We start from the raw sequence: 21,562 nt of genomic DNA on the forward strand, positions 1-21,562 counted from the left end.
TATAAATATATAGGAATATGATACATCAAGTCCATACAACAATCATCATATGATTGACTCTAGGGCTCTAACTAACAGATCTGGTGGGTCAGAGGCAAATCAAGTGACTGCAAGTGGTAAGTGAAGGTAAGCAACTGGAGGAGAGATCCAGTGAGAACATGTTCCCCATTGAGAGAACTGTAGGCGTCGATCCAACTTAGGTTCATTTAAGAAGCCTAAGTTGAGATCTTGACTAGGTCCTGGTCTCATGGAGACAGGATCTAATTAAGACTCACATTTTATCATGTTGTGCTAACTCTATTTTACATGGTAAAATGTATTTTCGATTGTCTGGACTAACCTTTTCTTGTAGGTGGAAGATGCCGAAGAAAAGGGTTCAGGCGCTCGGAAGGAGTCTAGGCACCCAGAGCAGGTGCATCTAGTGGGTGCCAAGGGATCCCAGGAAATCTGGGCACCCAGACTCAGCCCAAGCGCTCGGAATCAAAAAATCATCCACAAGCTGACATGGATCACGTCGATTAGTCGAGCCACGTGGTCCAGCGCCCGGGGGGGGTGTAGGCACCCGGAATGGACCTATTTAGAGGCTTTTGACCTAGAGGTTTAGAACAACAATCACTACAAGTTTTCTTCTTGCTCGGTGCTCTAAAAAGGCTCCCGCAACGCTGTTACGCTCCACCGACAACCGGCGACCAAGACTTTCCCATTTTATTATTGTTGTTTATAACTTTTATTTCCAATTCTTGTACTTAACTCCTATCATCTTTTGTGAACTGTTAGTGAATTATCCAACGAAAGCACTCGACGAGTGCAAGCCTTAGAGTAGGAGTCGTCGAAGACTCCGAACCAAGTAAAACTCGATTTGTTAGCATTAGTTCATTTTTTTCTTCCGCTGTGTACTTCGATTAATTCGCTATCAATTTTCAAGATCTCTATTCACCCCCTCCCCCTCTAGCATTCTTTTCGATCCTACACATTCTCCTTAACTTGATAAGTAAATAGCTCAATCCAAGCAATGTCTGCTTCAGCCTTTGCTGCATTCAACTTGACCTGCATAAACTCTAACTGGGCTTCTCGGCTATTTAGTTCCTCCTGTTGCTTCAATATAAAGAAGCCCTTAGTGGATAATTCCTCGATTAGATCAGGAGACCTTGAGGCATGTGAAAGCCTTAGTTCTTCAAGTAGGGTAGTTTTGTGAACCCGAAGTTTGGACTCGCTAGATTGCAATAAGAGTTCCAACTGTTGTTTATCTTTTTGTTGAGAATTCACAAATTGTTGGGATTTCTTCAGGGTTTCTCCCAACTCTAAGAGGAGCCCGGCTTGGATCTTAGCTTCTTTTTGCAACTCAACTACCTCAGTATTAGGAATGGAAGTAGTTACCTCTAACTTCTGCACTTGTCATTTTAAAATTTTGTTGGCTCGCTATAGGTCTATGATCAGTTGGCCCAAATGTAGCCCAGAGGCATAGAATTGAATAGGGAATAATGATAAAGTTACATTTCAAAAAGGAAATTTAAGAAAATTTAGTCATGAACTCACCACAATAGCATTTTGGTTGTGCTCGTCAGCACACTCTGAAATTGTGGTCCCTTGTGCTTGTCTATGGGCTTGCACCCATGACTCAACTTATGGACCCTTCAACTTAAGTATCTCATAAAGTGAGGAGGAAGTAGTGCCTAGCCCTTGTTGGGATGGCAACCCATAGGACTGCTTAAAAAGACATGGAGAGCTAGTTGAAGACGTAGGCCTTGAAGGAAGAGCAAGAGGAATCTCAAGCGACTATGAATGAACGGAAGTCGGTTGAACGGATAAAGATTTTGATGTTTGCCCGACCAACCCAGGAATTTGCTTGGGTACTGATCCTTTAGATGTATGGGCGACTAATCTCGTAATAGGAGTTAGTTTGGAGTGAGGAGTAGTTGAAAAACACTCAAGGCTTGTGATAGAATTGGTTGAGTAGGTAGAGGGGCTAGCATTGTCTCAATTGGCCTAATAACTAGGGGGTCACATGAGACATAAGTATAAGAATGTCTGGCATCATCGTAGAAATTGTAAAATGAGAGCAACTATATTTTTAAGACCTTGGCTCTTTACCTCAAGCAAAAGAGATCTCGGCCAAAGCAAGAGGAGCCCACTTGGTGATGGGTTGCTCAGGTATATCCTAGCCTGAAGCCTCTGCTTGGGGCCTTTTACGTTTAATGATAAGAGGAGAATCCAATTTTAAGGAGCTGGAGGAAGAATTTCAAGAAGGTTCTGCCGGAGGGAGTAGACCAATAGAGGCAGAGGCCTGTTCAAGCTTATGCTTCTTCAATAGGTTTTCGCCTATTTGGTTTAAAGCTTCTTTTGTTAGCCGAGTGTTTTTGAAGAGGAAAGCTAGAGTAATGGTCTCCACTGTTAAAATAAGTGAGCGATTAAAAATCTTTATAATAATTGTCTAGGAGATAACAAATGACTAAGAAAAGACAAGGATCTTTTTTTGTTGGTGCGGGAAGCATCCGACGATCGAACTCGTGTTTTGATAACAGCAAAGAATTCTAAGTTAAGAATGTTTTTGTGTCTAACAAGTCTACTTGAGGATTTTAGGAAAGTCCTAGCTGCAGTTAGGCAAAGGGAAAACCCTAGGGGGCAGTAACCCTAGGTCATAGGGGGTGGTAACCCTATGCAGAAAGTCTTGGCAGGTCGAGGGCTTCAGGCAAAAGTCCTAGGGGGTGGTAACCCTAGGTGAAAAGTCCTGGTGTCGCGAACCAGGTGAAAGACTGGACTAGCCGGGGAAGCGGATGTCCAGCAGAAAGTCCGGAAGCATCGAGTGCTGAGCGAAAGTCCAGTCGATCTGGAGGATTGACTGGCAACAGGTAAATCTCCTGAGTGGAGTAGGTGAGGACGCGTTCCCCACAGAGGGAACAGTAGGCGTCGGGTCGACCTAGGGTTTCCGGTTGGAATTCCAAAGTCAGACTCGGACAGTCCGAATACTGTCAAATATTACTCATTATGGTTTATCAGATTCTAACACTGTCTTGCAGGGTATTTTGCTCGGACTAACCTTTGTTTGCAGGTGAGGAGCCCGGAAAGTCCGGCGCCTGAACAGTCCGGCGCCCGGACCAAACTTTATCCTCGCCATGACTTCACCACGTGGATCATCCGTTGGCCACGTCACACTCCAGGCGCCCGGAAGGGATCCAGCGCCCGGAACCGCATATAAAAGGAGGGTTGAGGTGCAGCACAAAGAAGAACAATCAACTAAGCAATCTCCTTGCAACAAGCTGCTAACAACTCAATCCAGAAGTACTGCAACGACACCCCGACAACCCGGAGCTTCGGATTTAATCTTTTTGTTGTCAGTATAATCCTTTTACAGCTTTGAATTGTAATTAGTTTGTAATACTCTTAACGAACTTATAGTTGTTCCCCACCGAAAGCGATCAAGGATCGCGGGCCTTCGAGTAGGAGTCGTCACAGGCTCCGAACGAAGTAAATCCACTGTGTTCATCTGCTTGTGTTTCTTTCATTTCCGCTGCGTTTTTTACTCGAGTGTTTTACGATTTCGATAATCGAACGAAATAGCCACGAGCGCTATTCACCCCCCCCCTCTAACGCTTCTCGATCCAACAATTGGTATCAGAGCGGGGTAGTCTTGAATCAGTGCAACCACTATTCAAGACAAGTTTTTCGTGGTTTTGTTCGGAGTCGATCAGGATTTAGCCTCATAGCTATATTCTAATCTCTTTTTACGAATCGATTTTTTTTGCTCAAAGCTGGTCAATACCACTTGAGCCTGTTATTTTTTTTCCTTCCTCCCGCACTACTAATCCAAGACTTAGTCTTGGAATAGATCTTGTTGTTTCTGTTTTTTTTTAGATCTAAATGGCCCAACAAGAAGGATTTAGCACCGTTCGTCCCCCATTATTTTCCGGAGAAGACTTCGGATATTGGAAGGGGTGAATGGAAATTTATCTAAAGATCCAGTTCGACACCTGGATGATCGTGAAAACAGGATTGCAACTACCAACTGGTACAGATGGCAAGCATACATCCTGTGAAAACTGGGAGCCAGCATTTATCAAAAAGGTGGAAGCCGACGCCAAAGCCACCTGCACAATCCAGTGCGGCCTTACCAAAGAAGAGCTCAACAGAGTCGGTCCATTCTTCTCCGCAAAGGAACTATGGGAGAAACTGATCGAACTTCACGAGGGCACCTCAGAAACCAAGGTGAGTAAACGTGATTTGTTACTAAATAAACTATATAATTTGAAAATGCAGGAAGGCGAGACGGCAAGTTCTTTGCACGCCCGAATTCAAGATATTCTGAATTCTCTACATGGAATCGGACAGAAGGTAGAAAACAGAGATATAATAAGGTATGCCCTTAACTCATTTCCTAGGAGTACACTATGGGCATCAATGGTAGATGCCTATAAAGTCTCTAAGGATTTGTCCTCCTTGAAATTAGACGAATTATTTAGCGAATTCGAACTCCATGAACAAACTAATGCACAGCCATCCGAGAAAGGGATTGCTTTGGTTGCAGGAACGAATTGGACACGGGAATCAAGAGGATGGCGAAAAATTGAATCGGAATCAGAAGATGAACCTGACTCAGAAGATTCAGAAGATGAACTGACCAGCGAACTTGTGAATCTGGTAAAGAAGCTCTACAAGAAGAAGAAGGGCTTCAACAAGAAAGATCTAAAGAAGGCAGTCCAATCCAGGGAGGCTCAACAAAACTCAAAGGTGAAGTTCGAAGTCACATGTTACGGGTGCAACCAGAAAGGGCATATCAAGGCCAACTGTCCCAACCAAAAGGAGGCCAAAAAGCAAAGAAGAAAGAAGGCCCTAAAGGCAACCTGGGACGAATCTTCTTCGGAGGACGAAGACGACGAACTCGACCAAACGAGTTTACTCGCATTGATGGCCCGGGACCAGATCATCGAACCTGAAAGCGAGTCAGAAGCCGACTCCGAGCAAAGCCACGGATCCACATCCGTTTCCGAAGGGTCAGACTCCGCTGTAAGTATTCCTAGGCTTAATAATTTAGTCAATTATTTACTTCGCAAATTAGCCAAGTCAAATTTGAAAATTAAGTCACTTTTAAAAGAAGTAACCATTCTTAAAGGAGCAACTAACTCAAAATCTTTAACTGAAGATTCAACTCAAGTAAAACAACTTGAGAAAGAAAATTCAAATCTGAAAAATCAGTTAAATGATTTAAAAATTACCTTAGAAAAGTTCTCTCTGGGTTCCAAGAATTTGGATCTAATTCTTGGGACACAAAGAGCCGTCTACAATAAGACTGGGCTAGGATATAAAAATAAAAAGAAATATAAATCGTATTTATCCTTAATAAACAAACAAAGTAGTAAATCAGTCCAAGCATGGGTCTCCAAGTCCAAATTGATAAATCAAAGTGGACTTGGCCAATACTGGATTCCGAAGGATCAAATATATTTCCTCGACAGACCATATCGAGGCCGTGATCCAGGGAAAGCTAAAATGAAAACAATTAAAATTCAAAATTAAATTAAAAATCAAATTCTAAATTCAATATTCAAAATTAAACAAAATTATAAATGAAAAATAGAAGGAGGGTCCAAACTAGCTGGCACCTCTAACTGAACTACCCGACAGGGTAACTGAACCTAATTTACCCGGAATGGGTAAAACAAGAATGGATTACCTGGCAGGGTATTTAAGGTTAGATTAAAAAGGAATAAGTTTAACTTGAACCACAGTACTGGTGAAGTTTTTGGATGATAGTACGTTAGGGAAACTTGGGCATCGCATGTCTAGGAAGATATGGCTTCGACCTGGTGCATTTGGCCAAGTGGAACTGACCAAAGCTACCCTTAAATGGATCCTAACTAGTTAGACCAAGTTTTAGTATTAAGTTCAATGGGTAGGACTATTTGGAAGACCTCGAAGGCATGGTTACTTTAATGAGCTCCTTGTGACTCACCATAGCCCAGAAGTTTATCCAAACAATGCTTACTTGTTGAATCCAAAGCTAAACCTGAATCTAACACAAGACTAAACAAAACCCTTAAATTGAACCTCAATTCATCTCACAAAAACTATAGGATTCTCTGATTGAGAAATTAGATCGAGTGAGATGACTAATTAATTTTAAAAATCTTTTCAAAATCTTTTCAAAAATCAATTTCAAAATTGTTTAAAAATCTTTTCAAAATCTTTTCAAAAATCAATTTCAAAATTGTTTAAAAATCTTTCAAAATCTTTTCAAAAATCAATTTCAAAATTATTTAAAAATCTTTTCAAAAATGAATTTCAAAATTATTTAAAAATCTTTTCAAAAATCAATTTCAAAATTATTTTAAAAACTTTTCAAAAATCAATTATTTAAAAATCTTTTCAAAAATTAATTTCAAAATTATTTTTCAAAATTATTATCTTAAACTTAAATTTCAAAATTATTGTTATCTTGAATACAATAGAAAATTTAAGGAGACAATAAACATAGTGTCTGCTTCAATCACGCTATCTTTAAATCCATTAAAAAGAAACCAATTCAACTACTTCATGTATAGGAATTGGATCAATGGATGTTGGATAGTGGATGCTCCAGACATATGACTGGAGACAAGTTGAAGTTTACCAAACTCAAGTACAAGAGTCTAGGCTCAGTTGCATTCGGCAACAACGGTAAACTTAAAGTAATCGGAAAAGGTAATATTGAACTTAGTTCCGATTTCGTTATTCGAAATGTTTTATTGGTTGACAATTTTAACTTTAATTTACTAAGTATAAGTCAATTGTGTGACAGCGGATATATAGTTAATTTCGATAAATCCGGATGTCTAGTTAAAAATATTGAAAATCCAGAAATTAAACTTAAGGGTCTTAGGAAAAATAACATCTACACGATAAATTTATCAATATCCTCTATAAAGTGTCTTCTGACACAACAAGAGGAAACCCAACTATGGCACAGAAGGCTGGGTCACACACACACAAGACTTATTTCAAGAATAAGTCAAAATGGTCTAGTTAGAGGTTTGCCCAAATTAAAATTTATTGAAAACTCAATCTGTGATGCATGTCAAAAAGGAAAACAAACTAAGTCAACCCATAAGTCAACTAACTTAGAGAGATCCAACACCATACTTGAGCTCCTTCACCTTGATCTATTTGATTCACATGGAGCCAAATCACTAAACAAGAACCAATATTGCTTAGTAATAATTGATGACTACTCCAGGTACACTTGGGTAAAATTTCTAAAAACAAAAGATGAAACCTATGAAATATTTAGTAATTTTTGCAACTTAACGGAAAATGAAAAAGATACTAAAATTAAAAGAATAAGAAGTGATCACGGAGGGGAATTTGAAAATCATAAGTTCACCCAATTTTGTAAAATAAATGGATACCAACATGAATTCTCATGTCCTAGAACCCCTCAACAAAATGGACTAGTAGAACGTAAAAATAGGACACTACAAGAAGCCGCTAGGACAATGTTAAACGAATATGAGTTAAGTCACCAATTTTGGGCTGAAGCAATAAATACGGCAAATTATATTCAAAACAGAATTTTGATAAACAAATATCACAACAAAACCCCGTATGAACTCTACTATCATAAAATTCCAAATCTAAATTATTTAAAAGTATTTGGTTGTAAAGTTCACATTTTAAATACTAAAGATTACTTAGGAAAATTTACACCCAAATCTAACCAAGGAATCTTCTTAGGATACTCCTCCACCAGTAGAGCCTTTAGAGTATATAATCAAAATACATTGAAAGTTGAAGAAACAACTAATGTAATATTTGATGAAGAAAACAACTTACCTAATATAAATGCAAATATTAACACTAATCCAAGAGATGTAGATGATGATGAAATCCAAACTAATCTTAATGAGTCTGAAGAACCAGTTTCTGACTCCCAAATAAGACCAACTAGAACAAGCACCTCTCACCCACCTGACCAAATTTTGGGTGACCCAAACCTAGGAGTCAGAACTAGATCATCCTATAGAAACCTCAGTCAGATTGCTCTAATTTCTAAAATTGAACCTAAAACTATAGAAGAAGCCCTGCCTGATCCAGACTGGATCATTGCAATGCAGGAAGAATTAGCCCAATTTGAGAGAAACCAAGTATGGGACCTTGTACCTAAACCCATAGATAAATCAATAATAGATACTAAATGGGTTTTTAGGAATAAGTTAGATGATCACGGTGATATAGTAAGAAACAAGGCAAGATTAGTAGCAAAAGGGTTTTGTCAAGTTGAAGGCCTAGATTATGATGAAACCTATGCTCCAGTAGCTAGACTCGAGTCCATTAGGATGTTATTAGCTTATGCAGCCAATAAAGGATTCAAATTGTACCAAATGGATATTAAGTCAGCCTTTTTAAATGGTTTTATCAAGGAAGAAGTCTACGTAAGCCAACCTCCAGGGTTTGAAGACATAAACTATCTCAATCACGTTTTTAAATTAAAAAAGGCACTATATGGACTAAAACAAGCTCCTAGAGCATGGTATGAAAGATTATCTAATTACTTAATATCCAAAGAATTTAACCAAGGACAAATCGATCCCACTTTGTTCGTGAAAACTATAGGAAAAGACATCTTTATAGCCCAAATCTATGTTGATGACATAATTTTTGGCTCAACTAACTCAAAATTTCTAAAAGAATTTATTAAGTTAATGGAAAATGAATTTGAAATGAGCATGGTTGGGGAACTCAACTTTTTCTTGGGCTTACAAATAAAACAAACCAAAGATGGAATCTACATTTATCAAACTAAGTATGCTAAGGAGTTAATCAAAAAATTCAGCATGGAAAACTCAAAAATTATAAATACTCCAATGGCAACCAACATAAACATTGACTCTGACCCTGAAGGAAAATCTGTAGACCCAAAATACTATAGGAGTGCTATAGGGAGTTTACTTTATCTAATTGCAAGTCGACCTGACATACTGTTTGCAGTAGGTATGTGTGCAAGATACCAATCCTGTGCAAAAGAGTCACACCTAACATATGTTAAAAGAATACTGAGGTATATTAAAGGAACTCTAAATGTAGGACTTTGGTATCCAAGAACTTGCACTTTTGACCTTTATGGCTATTCTGATTCAGACTATGCCGGGTGCAAGCTAGACAGAAAAAGTACAGGTAGTTGCCAGATTCTAGGTCAGTGCCTAGTAAGTTGGTCAAGCAGAAAGCAACATTGTGTTGCTCTATCCACTACAGAAGCTGAATACATAGCTCTAGGAGAATGTGCATCTCAATTGTTATGGATGATGCATACACTAAAAGACTATCAACTAGACTATAAAAATACTAAAATCTTTATTGATAATATCAGTTCAATTAATCTGACCAAAAATCCCATACACCACTCTAGGACCAAACACATAGAGGTAAAACACCACTTTGTAAGGGATCATGTAGCTAAAGGTGAAATTGCACTCAATCACGTTGAGTCCAAATCAAACCTAGCTGACATTTTTACTAAACCCTTACCTGAACTTGAGTTCAGTGGACTTAGAAGGCAAATAGGAATGTGTTGGGTAGAATAGATACCTTACTACTATTTTGTTGTTAACTTCTAAGGAAAAATAGTTTTCAAAATTCCAATTTTAATAGACTTGGGTTTAGTTTAGGATTTCCCCTAGATATCATGTTTCCCTAGAATTAAGCCAGAGCATCTCACAAAACACCTAGGTCTACCTTGATTGTGATTAAAAAACATAGAATGGTGGGAGATGCATAAGGTAGAGCCTGGACTCAAGAATGCTTATATCTGTGCATCAATATGAGTTTGGGCGTTAAATATGCAATAAACATTAATCAAGTTAAAGTTCTCCAGCTCTAGTCAAGTCTATCTGGACCTAAATAACTTAACTTGACTAACCTGGTAAAAGCTATTGTCCTATAGACAATCAGCGAGTAGCTAAAGGTTAGACAGTTGGCAAAGGATACTATTTCTTTTTGTTTTTCTATGGCTCTGATACCTAATATATAAACATGACTTGTGCTTGGACTTAAGGACCAACTGAACTTTAAAGAATAATCTTGTTCTAAAAACTTAAATTCCAATTGACCTTGAACTTCCAAACTCTGTTGAATATTGCTGACTTTAATCATGCACAAATCTTTACACATTGCCCATTTTTTAATTATGGCAAAGGGGGAGAGTAGCAAAAGAAAAGCAAACATAAAACTTTTTTCAAATTAAGGGGGAGCAAAAATTAAGGGGGAGCCAAATTTAAGGGGGAGTATATAGGGCAAAATTTACTTTAGTTACCTTGTTCATCTATACTTAGCAAATTTTGCCTGTGTTTAAAATGACTATCTATTCGCTTGTTTGCTTAACTTCGAATTCGTGTTGCCATAATCAAAAAGGGGGAGATTGTTGGTGCGGGAAGCATCCGACGATCGAACTCATGTTTTGATAACGGCAAAGAATTCTAAGTTAAGAATGTTTTTGTGTCTAACAAGTCTACTTGAGGATTTTAGGAAAGTCCTAGCTGCATTTAGGCAAAGGGAAAACCCTAGGAGGCGGTAACCCTAGGTCATAGGGGGTGGTAACCCTATGTGGAAAGTCTTGGCAGGTCGAGGGCTTCAGGCAAAAGTCCTAGGGGGTGGTAACCCTAGGTGAAAAGTCCTGGTGTCGCGAACCAGGTGAAAGACTGGACTAGCCGGGGAAGCGGATGTCCAGCAGAAAGTCCGGAAGTATCGAGTGCTGAGCGAAAGTCCAGTCGATCTGGAGGATCGACTGGCAACAGGTAAATCTCCTGAGTGGAGTAGGTGAGGACGCGTTCCCCACAGAGGGAACAGTAGGCGTCGGGTCGACCTAGGGTTTCCGGTTGGAATTCCAAAGTCAGACTCGGACAGTCCGAATACTGTCAAATATTACTCATTATGGTTTATCAGATTCTAACACTGTCTTGCAGGGTATTTTGCTCGGACTAACCTTTGTTTGCAGGTGAGGAGCCTGCTGGAAAAAGGCTGTCCGGGCGCCCGGAACAGGTCCGGGCGCCCGGGACCAAACTTTATCCCTGCCGCGACTTCACCACGTGGATCATCCCGGTTGGTTGGCCACGTCACACTCCAGGCGCCCGGAAGGGATCCAGGCGCCCGGAACCGCATATAAAAGGAGGGTTGAGGTGCAGCTTCAAAAAGAACAATCAACTAAGCAATCTCCTTGCAACAAGCTGCTAACAACTCAATCCAGAAGTACTGCAACGACACCCCGACAACCCGGAGCTTCAGATTTAATCTTTTTGTTGTCGGTATAATCCTTTTACAGCTTTGAATTGTAATTAGTTTGTAATACTCTTAACGAACTTATAGTTGTTCCCCACCGAAAGCGATCAAGGATCGCGGGCCTTCGAGTAGGAGTCGTCACAGGCTCCGAACGAAGTAAATCCACTGTGTTCATCTGCTTGTGTTTCTTTCATTTCCGCTGCATTTTTTACTCGAGTGTTTTACGATTTCGATAATCGAACGAAATAGCCACGAGCGCTATTCACCCCCCCCCCCTCTCTAGCGCTTCTCGATCCAACATTTTTTACTAAAGGTAGTGCTTAGCTCAAGGTTAATTGGAGTGAGCCTAAAAATAACTAGCAAACCTTCTATGGTTAACTCAGGTAAGCTAAACTTCATGCCTTTGAGTTTTTCCAGAGATTGATGAAGGGTCGAGTCCATACGGATATTACCCAATTCGGGGATCGAAGGGAGATCCTGTTGCTAGTTTATGGGATAAGGCCAAGGAGTTGGAAGGTAAATGAAGAAATATTTGTTTCTCTACTCCTCCTAGGTTGAAACCCTATTAAATAAGATCTCCTTAAGGTGAGCTTAAAATTTGAATAAGTCATTCGCTACTTGGCGAGGGAAAAAATAATAGTGAAATAGACGAGCAAACATAGGGATATTGAATAAACAAAAAATGGTAACAACATCACTTAGGATGCAAAGGAATTGAAGGATAAGTTGGTGAAGTGGGATACCAAAATAATGACTAACAGTGACGAAGAAAGGAGAAAGGGGGAAATGGATCCCGGCTATGATATGTTCCGTAAAGATAGCCACACTCTTTGTTGGGGGAAGATGGGGGTGATCTTCTTCGGTAGGAGCAACTATGTAGGTAGGGAGGTCGTAGTTGACGGTGAGGTCATAAGCATCATCGATGGTGAAGCTGGAAGAACATTGTGTATACCATTCGTTCCTCGCAGCCATTTGTGAAAGAAAAGATTACTGAAACAAAAAGAGGGGATGAGCAAAGGGTCAAAGAAGAAGTGGTGATGGGGAAGAAGAAGAGGTTAAAGCCTTAGGGGTTTTCTCTTTTTCATGAAGTTCTTATAAGAATTCTTTGAAAATGTTTTTAGAGTTAGATCATTGGATCATAATAGTGAAATGGCAGCATCAATTGTGAGTCGTCAAATGGTTACATAAAGTAGTGGGTAGACGTAAAGTCATACACCTATAGTGACATGTATACACATGTCACCAATAAAAAACTTGCAGCGATAACTGATTCGGCAAGCAATCATCTTAAAGCATTGGTGTTTTTTTATCGAGGTGAGCTTGGTTTTTTGTGTAAATCTCTCAAGGAACATGGCTAGTCCTAAGCTTGAATGGGCTTTTAAGACTCGTCGGGGAAAATATTAAGTTAAAAGTGTGAAAGACTAGACCGTATTTATGCTAGAGTGATTTTTAACTTGGGACGGATTTTATATCGAGCGTGTTTAATTTTGATTGGTCTTAGGTACCTTTACTTGAATAAGTAATGGGTATTGTAGTTGGTCTCTCTTGAGGCTTAAGTCCAAGCAAAAATAAACTCAAACAAGTTTCAATTTCGGTCGGCCACAAGGATTGGCGTCCTTAGCCGAATGGGTGTTATATGCTACAGCTCATTCAGCCTAGACGGCTAGCCCTAAGCAGCTTTGCCCTATCTCATCCAGGTTTTCACCCGAATAGAGTTAGGCCATTTTTAAGTAAGAACAAGAATTGTTACACAACCAAATTTTAGAGAGAAGACACTTGATAAGTTTAACTAAAAACTCAAACATGCAATAGAAGTATAGTAGGCATTAAGAACCAATTCATTAATTAAACAGATAAGGAAAAACAAGACAAATTATGACAAGTTTGGTAGCAAGCCGGATGGAGCAATATGAACTATCCTTTTGTGGTCCAAAAATCTGGCAGGGGGATCAGAGGTTAGATATCCGCCTTCTTTTAACTGCTCCATTGTTCCTTCTACTCCGAGAAAAAGTGCCTTGAAGATAGAGCGGATAATGGATGCATTAAATTCGCATGTTTGAAAAAGGGATTTCTTCCACATTTCAAACCACTCATCCTCCCCTGCCTGGTAAGATGAAAACTCTATCTAAATGACTGTTGTTTCAATTTGGCCGGTTATCTGATCCAAGAGCAGAGAATCACATTTAGCATTTTGAGCAGTTAGCTTGGTTTTCGTAGTCGTTAGTTTGGATGTGTGTGTAGACTTCAATTCTTGTAGTTGAGCGCATATACAAAAAGGTGGGTGTCGGAAGACGTTGTGAAAAATGAGTGGAAGTGTCATGTGGCACTCACCCATAAATGAACATTTATGATGGATGTGACAAGCAACGTCTTTTGTAGACAAAATGTCCTTCCGCGCATTCTTAGAAATGGGGCAAGAAGAAAGTAGGCAAATTTTTGAAAAAATTACTAAGTACCTAAGGAGCAATCAGGAACATGAATTTTAGGATGACGGTGTAGAGGGCAAACGAACGAAACTAAAACTCAGATCTAGTCAATCGGTTGCACCTCCTATCACCTAACAAACTCTGACATACCATGCCACCTCATAATCATGGAGGTTATGAAAGATGGTATATAAAGGGGGTCCTCTCCGTTAGCAAGATACACTGACAAAACATCACAATCCTACTTTCGCGCATATCTCTTCTACATACACTCACCAGAAAAGAGACTGACTTGAGCGTCGGAGGGTCTTGCCAGGGACCCCCTCCTTGGTATTTAGCCACTAACGCTTTACTTCATCGTCGGATTGTGTGCAAGATCGAAGGAAAGCTTCATTTCAAGTTGAAGAAGTCTTCTATTGGTCGAGAAACCATCCACCAAAGCCAGCACGCCATCTCCTCAGCCTTTAGACAGAATCAGTATCATTTATATATATATATATATATATATATATATATATATATATATATATATATATATATATATATATATATATATATATATATATATATGTATGTGTGGGAGATTTGTGTTATAATGCTACATAAATCACAATGGAGTCGTAACATTTATAATAATCCAGTTGACACTTGCTAATTAGACCGGACAAGAACCATAAATAAATCCTAAACCAACACCATGACACTAATTAGGAATGTGTACATAATATCAATGAAAAAAAAGGAAGTGATAGTGTAAAATATGCATGACACTAATTAGGAAGTGATAGTGTAAAATGCCTCATTAATTGTCTGATCTTGCTCATGTAAAGAGTTGTTGTGCTAAGATAAAATACCTCTTATGATCTACTTATCTATATCTTGTCATGGGTTGGACTGTTTAAGGTGAACGATATCACCTGTTACTCTAATAGCTAATGTGCACTAATAAACGTAAACCTTATTTTTAGCTGCTTTGAATACATTAAATTTAATTGCTTTCATAGCTTAGTTGGTTAGAGCACCCGTTTAGTAAGCGGGAGGTCTTGAGTTCAAATCTCAATGAAAGCATACTAATTTTTGAAAATCAGATAATTAATGAATTGGGTTTATAATTTTTTTAATTATTCATAAAATTGATGGTAAATACTAAAGGAATATTGTTGTTTGTACTAATGTTTTTTTTTATACTTAATTAATTGAGAAATATTTTTTTCCAACTAAAGCAATCCTAACTATTAGTGGGCATTTGAGGTCTTGAGTTCAAATTTCAATGAAAGCATATTAGTTTTTGAAAATCAGATTGTTAAAAGGTTTTAAGTTAAGTTTTATTGTTGTTCTCACAAGTTTGACTAAGTGTGTAGGAAAGTTTAAGTGATCTTAGGAAAGGTGAAAGTATATTAATTTTTAAAAATTAGATTATTAATGAACCAAGTTCATAATTTTTTTAATTATTCATCAAATTGATGGTAAATACTAAAGGAATATTGTTGTTTGTACTAATGTTTTTTTTATACTTAATTAATTGAGAAACATTTTTTTCCAACTAAAGCAATCCTAACTATTAGTGGGCATTTGAGGTCTTGAGTTCAAATCTCAATGAAAGCATATTAGTTTTTGAAAATCAGATTGTTAAAAGGTTTTAAGTTAAGTTTTATTGTTGTTCTCACAAGTTTGACTAAGTGTATAGTAAAGTCTAAGTGATCTTAGGAAAGGTGAAAGTATATTAATTTTTGAAAATTAGATTATTAATGAACCAAGTTTATAATTTTTTTAATTATTCATCAAATTGATCGTAAATACTAAAGGAATATTGTTATGTATAATAATGTTTTTTTTGTATACTTAATTAATTGAGAAACATTTTTTTTGTCAACTAAAACAATCCTAATTATTAGTGGATATTTGAGGTCTTCAGTTCAAATCTCAATGAAAGCATATTAGTTTTTGAAAATCAGATTGTTAAGAGGTTTTAAGTTAAGTTTTATTATTGTTATAACAAGTTTAACTAAGTGTGTAAGAAAATCCTAAGTGATCTTAGGAAAGGTGAAAGTCCTAGTTGAGGTTAGGCAAAAGAAGTTCTAGTGGACACTAGGCAAGTGGAAAATCCTAGTTGTGACTATATAAGGAAGTCCTGGTCTATGGGACTGGCAAAGTCTTGGCAAGTCGAGAATATCAGGTAGAAATTCTAGGGTCGAGGATACTAAGTTAAAGTTCTAGGGTCGCGGACACCTGGCAGAAGGCTAAACGGATGGGGGTTCGGACTTCCAGTAAAAAGTCCTGAGATCTCGAATGATGAGCAAAGTCCAAACGGTCTAGAGAACCGGTTTGGCAAAAGGTAAACTCTCCTGAGAGGAGTAGATGATGATGCGTTCCCCATAGAGGGAATAGTAGGCTTCAGTCTGACCTAGAGTTTTAGCAAAACTCAAAGTCAGGACCGGACAATCTGAAGACTATCAAATATTACTCTGCTTTACATATTATTACTTGTTAGACCAACTTGGTGTTGCAAAAAAACAAAGGTTGGAAAATGACTAGGTCCAGGAGCCCAGACTAGGGTGAATCCAGGCACCCGAGTGAGTTGAGGAGGCACACACAGATTGGAGAGCTTCTGCTTTCGCATCCAATAGATTCAGAACCTTTCTGCGCTCTCACATCTGCGTGAGAGTTTCTGCTGCCCGATCGATCGACCGATCGATTGGTAGCTCCCAATCGATCGCCCGATCGATTGGGAAATCCTCTGTGCTCGTGATTCCACATCCCAATCGATCGACCGATCGATTGGGCCTTCCCACAATCGCAGCACACTCCAATCGATCAGTGGATCGATTGGGCCATGGTTCAATCGATCGCCCGATCGATTGACCAGCCTGGACTTGACTCAAACTCAAGTCCAAAGTCTTCTGTTGGACCCCGTGGTAGTTTTGATGTGATCAACCAAGTTGGTTAGGTCCTGCTGTGTTTGATCCCTGTGTCTGAGTGTGCAGGAGCTTAGGAGCACAGGAAGTCGAGCGGAAGACGCAGCTAGCGAGAAGGATGGCACGGGAAGGGAGCCGACGGGCTCGGTGCGTCCGAAGGACGAGAGAGCTACGGAAGAGTACTCCGGTGGGCGTGAAGAGCGTGCGCGGCGTTCGAGGGACGTTAAGCCGCGACGGAAGGCTGCTCGAGGAGAAGGCCGGGAATTGGGTTCGGGTGAGCCCTATTCCGGTTGGCCGCAATCACCCAAAAGAACGAAGCATCGGAAGCTGAAAAAACCAAGCTGAAAAATGGAGCTGCCAGCTTGGAGGCACCTCCATCATGAAGGCGCCTTCAACCCTGTTGAAGGCGCCTTCAACAGGTCAGATTTGACCGTTTATGAAGGTGCCTTCAACAGGTCAGATTTGACCGTTTGCGTTGCGGATAAAGTTTTATCCGCTGACCGAGCTGGAGGAGCCTTGAACCTTGTTGGAGGCACCTTGGACCCTCGGGATAGACTTTCCAGGAGCTATATAAAGGCCCCTAGAGCTAGGAATGGATCAACAACTCAAGCAATCAATCTGTACTCAATTCCTAGCAACTAAGTGAGCGTTCTAAGTGTAAAAAGGCTTCTCCGCCTACAGTAAAGGAGATTATGATAGTAGAGCTTTTCATCGCCCTGGATTAACAACCTCCTTGGTTGTAACCAGGTTAAATTTTGTTTCTGTTTCTTTTTCTGTCTCCTTAATTTAGTTGTTATTTTATTGCTGATTTAAATTCTGAGTTGAAATCCGAGGAGGGTATAGTTTGTTTTTGTTTTCAGCAATTCACCCCCCTCTTGCCGGTCTCCGCTGCACCAACAAGTGGTATCAGAGCCAGGTTGCCTCAGAAGGACTAACCGCCAACTGAAGCACTACGATCAAGACGATGGTCGGAGCTAACATTCATCCCCCGAAGTTCGATGGAGACTTCGCCACTTGGAAGCGTAAAATGGAGGTATTTTTTAAAACGAATTTTGATATTCTTATTACAATGAAATATGGTTTTGCAGCGCCGAAAGACAAAGAAGAAAACACATGGAGCAAGAAGGAGCAAGCTGATTTCGTCGCCAACGGAAAGGCAGAGTTCCACCTGCTCAGTGTGCTGACTCCGCAGGAGGTAAATCGGATCGGAATCTACGACTCAGCGAAAGATCTCTTGGAGAAATTCCTGGAGCTTCATGAAGGTACTTCCGAAGCGAAGCGTGACATCCTCCGGAACCAGTAACGAACCTCCGGATGAACCAAGGCGAGAAGGTAGCGCAACTCCAAGCGAGAATCAAGGAGCTGATAACGCAACTAACAAACCTGGAGAAGAGGTAACCAACCGGATTCCATCGACACGCTCAATGCATTCCCGAGAACTCCAGAGTGGGCCTCCTTAGTAGATGCGTACATCTCTAAGGACCTCGAGGTAAGTACTTTAGAACAATTATTTTACTTTTGAACTTCATGAATCTCGAGTTTCAGAACCCAGGTCCGAAGAAGGAGTCGTAACATTGCCTTAAAGGCAAAATTGACTAAGCCGGATTCCGAGACATCCCTTGACTACTGGTAAGACGCTTCAATAAGTTTTTTAGTACTAACAAATTTAAATCGCAGAGGCATCATCGAGAGAAGAGGACGGTTCATTGCTACAACTGCAACGAAGAAGGGCACATCAAAGATGACTGCCCAAAGTTGAAGAGAAAGGAGAAAGAAAAGGAAAAGCCAAAATACAAGAAACCAGAACCCTCTAAGTACAAGAATCTGAAGGCTACTTGGTCAGATTCGTCAACCTCTGAGTCAGACATCGAAGAATTCTCAAGGTTAGCGCTATTGGCGAACCATCAATCGGAAGAAGACTCAAGCTCAGAGATGAGCATCGATGAAGGGGGAGGAACATCAGAAGAAGAAAGCAGCAGTGAAGGGGGAGCGTCACCAGACCAGGTAAGTAAGGTACGCAATCTAACCCCAACTCAATCTTTTAAATTTATCAAGTCTCTTTCTAAAGAGTTAGATCAATTAGAAAAAGAGAATGTTGAACTAAAGTTGAATCTAGCAAGAGCATACCCGTTAGAAATGTATGATCATCTAAAATGAGAAAATGAAAATTTGAAATTAGAAATTGAAAAACTGAAATCTGATGCATGCTTAAATCAATTTCCAAATTCAAAATTAAGAATTTATGGTAAATTAAATTGGTATATAAGGAAGCATCAAGGTCAACTTAGGAAAATACCAAGAAACTATGTACCCCCTAAATTTTTGAATAATCCTGTAGGAAGGAACCTCTATTGGGTTCCAAAATCTGTGCTTAATTAATTTTTTCAAAAATTAAAAGCTTACAGTGAGAAAATTAAACATTGAAATTTTTATGAAAGCTTTGTCTAAGGAAGTGGTTGTTGATCCAATAACCAAGAAGGCCTAGTGTCTCGCCACGACCTGGAAGCTAAAATATTGAAAAAAATGTTTAATTAACTTTCTGAAAAAGCATTAAACAAGAATTAAATAATGCTTTGAAAGTTTATCAAATAGTTGTTAAAATAAACAAAAATTCCTTAGAATTTTTTTATAAAAATTCTAACTTAATTTTTTGGGTTAGAAATTTTCTTCTGGAAAATTTTAAAAGTTCATTCACTTGACTTAGAAATTTTTTTGGGAACATTTGAACATTTACTTAGGATTTTTTTTTTAGAAATTTTTTTTAAAAATTTATTTTAACTTAGCAATTTTTTTCAAAAATTCATTTTTAACTTAGAAAATTTTCAAAAAACTTCAATCTTACTTGAATATTCTTAAAGACCCCATTTTTGCTGTGATCAAAGGGGGAGAGAAAAGTACAAGTTTAGGGGGAGTTAGAGAAAAATTAAATTTTTTTTAAAAAAGTGTTGCAATTTTACTAATTGAAAAAAAAAATATTCTTAACTTGTTAGTTTAGTAATTTTTCTTTAAAATTACTGTTTTTTTGTCTATTTTTAACCCTAACTTGAACTTGGGTTGATGCATATCAAAAAGGGGGAGATTGTTGGACCCCGTGGTAGTTTTGATGTGATCAACCAAGTTGGTTAGGTCCTGTTGTGTTTGATCCCTGTGTCTAAGTGTGCAGGAGCACAGGAAGTCGAGCGGAAGACGCAGCTAGCGAGAAGGACGGCACGGGAAGGGAGCCGACGGGCTCGGTGCGTCCGAAGGACGAGAGAGCTGCGGAAGAGCGTGCGCGGCGTTCGAGGGACATTAAGCCGGGACGAAAGGCTGCTCGAGGAGAAGGCCGGGAATTGGGTTCGGGTGAGCCCTATTCCGGTTGGCCGCAATCACCCAAAAGAACGAAGCATCGGAAGCTGAAGAAACCAAGCTGAAAAATGGAGCTGCCAGCTTGGAGGCACCTCCATCATGAAGGCGCCTTCAACCCTGTTGAAGGCGCCTTCAACAGGTCAGATTTGACCGTTTGCGTTGCGGATAAAGTTTTATCCGCTGACCGAGCTGGAGGAGCCTTGAACCTTGTTGGAGGCGCCTTGGACCCTCGGGATAGACTTTCCAGGAGCTATATAAAGGCCCCTAGAGCTAGGAATGGATCAACAACTCAAGCAATCAATCTGTACTCAATTCCTAGCAACTAAGTGAGCGTTCTAAGTGTAAAAAGGCTTCTCCGCCTACAGTAAAGGAGATTCTGATAGTAGAGCTTTTCATCGCCCTGGATTAACAACCTCCTTGGTTGTAACCAGGTTAAATTCTGTTTCTGTTTCTTTTTCTGTCTCCTTAATTTAGTTGTTATTTTATTGCTGATTTAAATTCTGAGTTGAAATCCGAGGAGGGTATAGTTTGTTTTTGTTTTCAGCAATTCACCCCCTCTTGCCGGTCTCCGCTGCACCAACATCTTCAACCCAACTCTTGGTCAACCGTGACCTGTTGGGTCTCCATGCCTAGCATTTTGGCCATACCCGACTAACCTCGAACTAGCCTTCTAGCCTCCTCCATCAGCCTTGCGTCCCTCGGATATCTCCCATCCTTCACGCCTTGCCTTCAGGAGCTTCCTTCGGCCTCATCCTAGTCGTTGGGTCTTCCTTGCCAAGTCATACCAGGACTTACCTTGCCAAGACCACATGCTTGGTCTTACACCCTTTGCCAAGATCACACTTGGACTTTCCAATTGCCTGGCTCCTTACTAGGACTTTCCACTTGTCTGGCTCCTCACCAGGACTTTCCAATTATCTGGCTCCTCACCAGGACTTTCCAATTATCTGGCTCCTCACCAGGACTTTCTCCTGTCTAGCTCATCACTATGACTTTCCCATTGTCTGGCTCCTCACCAGGACTTTACCTTGCCTAGCTCCTCACTAGGACTTTCCCGTTGTCTGGCTCCTTACCAAGACTTTCCCCTACCTAGATCCTCACTAGGACTTTCCAATTGCCTAACATCCAATTAGGACTTTCCCATTCAAGTCTCATGTCAACCTTGACCTACTTGATTTGTATTCTCATCAACTTGGTCAATCCTTTGACCATCTCCATAACCAAACGATTGTTCCATCAACCTCCTTATATTGTCAAACATCAAAACTCAAATCCCGACTCAAGCTTGACTCAACTCAAGCTTAGTCAAACTAGTCAAACTTGACCTAGGGAAATTGCCCCAACAATCTCCCCCTTTTTGATGTTTGGAAATACCTCTAAGTTAGGATAAATCTCATAGCCTTAACCTCTTCTTTATACCAAGGCTAAATCTCATAGTCTTAACCTCTTCTTTACACCAAGGCTAAATCTCATAGTCTTAACCTCTTCTTTATAACAAGGCTAAATCTCATAGCCTTAACCCTTTCATTATCATAAGGCTAAATCTCATAGCCTTAACCCTTTCATGACAAAGCATGAATGAAGGTTTCCTTCATTCTCTCCCTTTCCTAGAGGGCAAACTCCTCCTGCTTGGGA

The 21,562-nt window shown here is 39.6% G+C and overlaps 1 non-coding gene across 1 annotated transcript; it reads left to right on the top strand.

Moving 5' to 3' along the window:
- Positions 1 to 14,661: 14,661 nt before the first annotated feature.
- On the top strand, positions 14,662 to 14,735 carry TRNAT-AGU. Its single transcript has one exon. It is a non-coding gene; the product is annotated as a tRNA-Thr (tRNA).
- Positions 14,736 to 21,562: the final 6,827 nt, after the last annotated feature.

The sequence above is a fragment of the Zingiber officinale genome, chromosome 4A (genome assembly GCF_018446385.1).
Source record: "Zingiber officinale cultivar Zhangliang chromosome 4A, Zo_v1.1, whole genome shotgun sequence".
NCBI classification, from domain to species: Eukaryota; Viridiplantae; Streptophyta; class Magnoliopsida; order Zingiberales; family Zingiberaceae; genus Zingiber; species Zingiber officinale.